The following is a 2,121-nucleotide window of genomic DNA, read 5'->3' as shown; positions in this document are numbered from 1 at the left end:
TATATATATATATATATATATATATATATATATTGTAAGTAACATAGTAGAGTATAGTATAAGGGTCGCCCACCTTCAGAATTTCCCTGTGCTGTCTAGTAGTATTCTACTACCAAATAGCACATTCTAATATGAAATTTATAATAATGTTATATCTCAACACCGAATGAATTTATATATCGACATATAGCCAGACAATGTTATCCGTATGGCGAAGCAAGCATCGCAAGATGATTTGGACGTAAAATGGCCTATTGTTCAATTCAGTTGACAAAAACAGCTAGAATTATAAATTACTAGATAAGTTCTTTGATATCTGTATTAATTATGCTCACAATTTCTTTTAGCAAGATCTTTCCAATCTTACATTGCAGCACGCAGAAAACCGTTCTGAAGTCAGTTTAGACCTAAAAATAACAACTGCATCTCGGCTTAATGAATCCGTACAGTTTCAACTAAGAATGGGATGTATTGCATAATATTTTTTAAATAGTATTTTTCTGAATAAATTGTTTAATTGTTACAGCGAAAATGCATTCATTTTTAGATATGTTTTATTGATAACTTAGATATATTCGATCATTTTGTTTCCATTTACTTTAACCTAATGTTATTCGAACTAAAGCAAAACAATTGCTTTTTATCGCTGTGTATTATTTAGCTCTGTTCGCCGTCTACAGCTTTTGTTCATCATTTTTCGAATTTCAATAAATCTTTACCTGTTTTTAGACTTATGACGATGAAATTCCAAATAGGAAACAAGAAATAAAATAATTAAATAAATAAATAAATAAATAAACGCACCAATTCATCGGACAACCCATTATCATGTCTGAAATCTAGGAAAGTCTGCTCAACTTTTTAATTGTTTATTTGTACGTAAACTTGGACCTGGTGATGTGTACATTTATTTTTCTCAGAGACAATATACAAATATAAACTGAAATATTCACGGCATGTAATCCTGAAATATTTTACAGAATTTTGCTATATGTAATTCTCATGGGGTCATAAATTTCGTAATATAGAATATGCAGTGTAGATTGTATTGCACAAATATTTTCCCCTTTATTGCTATGGGCTCTTTTCATTTAAAGTTGTTTATTTTGTGTTGCTGTACTGTTTAATTCAATTTCGTAAATGCACTGGTTGCATAATATATGATTTCACTTACGAGTACGTCTTAAAGGGAATATTGTGATTATGAATAGAAAACCATAGTTTTTTTTTCTTTCATATTGAAAAGCTTTCTACGAGGAAACAAGTATATAGAATAGTCTTGTTACGTAACAATCATGCTGAAGAATTTTATGGAATCAATTGATTGTGATAAGTCATCGACCTATCTTTCCTCACGTTTTCTGTTTCCCATGATTAGCAAAGGTATACGCGCTTTGTCAAAATGCTAGGTAGATTCACAGAAGATCCGAGAATGTAAATTATTAACAAACATACATAAATTTATCACTAGCATATTTGGGGTAAATTCAAGTGACCCAACAAGTTTCTGAAACAAGGCAATACTTTATTGTCATATAGTGTGGAGGATTTACTACTCTGTGGTGAGGGAAGGGACACGTCTTAACCGGACGCGAGAGAAGGGGGACGTCGGAACCGGAAGCAATGGGAAGTGACGTCACGCTAAGAAGATGGACATTGGAACAGCTTCTTTCTTCACCAGAACGTCGAGGGGAAGAGACGTGTGGACAAGATCTCAGAGGGAGACTACTGTATATGTATAATCACGGCCAACATGTTCTACTGGTCCTTGTGAACCAAAACGGGATTTCGTCCTGAGTAAGAACGTTCTTACTTTTACATTTCTGTCCACATACTCGTTATAAATTTTAACACTAATTAGAAATAGAGCGAAATACATTCTAAAGGAATGGAAATTGTTTAAAAATATGAGTATATTTCAAAATTTTCGCTATCATTTATCTTTAAAAGTTCAATATGAGATGTTAATGTAATTTGAATATTGAGCTTTCATTCGTAGAGTAACGTGTGTATATTTGTCCTTATGTATGTATATATTTATATATTCATCTATGTATGCATAATGCATACATATATGTGTGAGTGTACACGTATATATATATATATATATATATATATATA

The sequence above is a fragment of the Octopus bimaculoides genome, chromosome 10 (assembly GCF_001194135.2).
Source record: "Octopus bimaculoides isolate UCB-OBI-ISO-001 chromosome 10, ASM119413v2, whole genome shotgun sequence".
Lineage (NCBI taxonomy): Eukaryota > Metazoa > Mollusca > Cephalopoda > Octopoda > Octopodidae > Octopus > Octopus bimaculoides.
Note: the sequence above shows the minus strand (reverse complement) of the source record.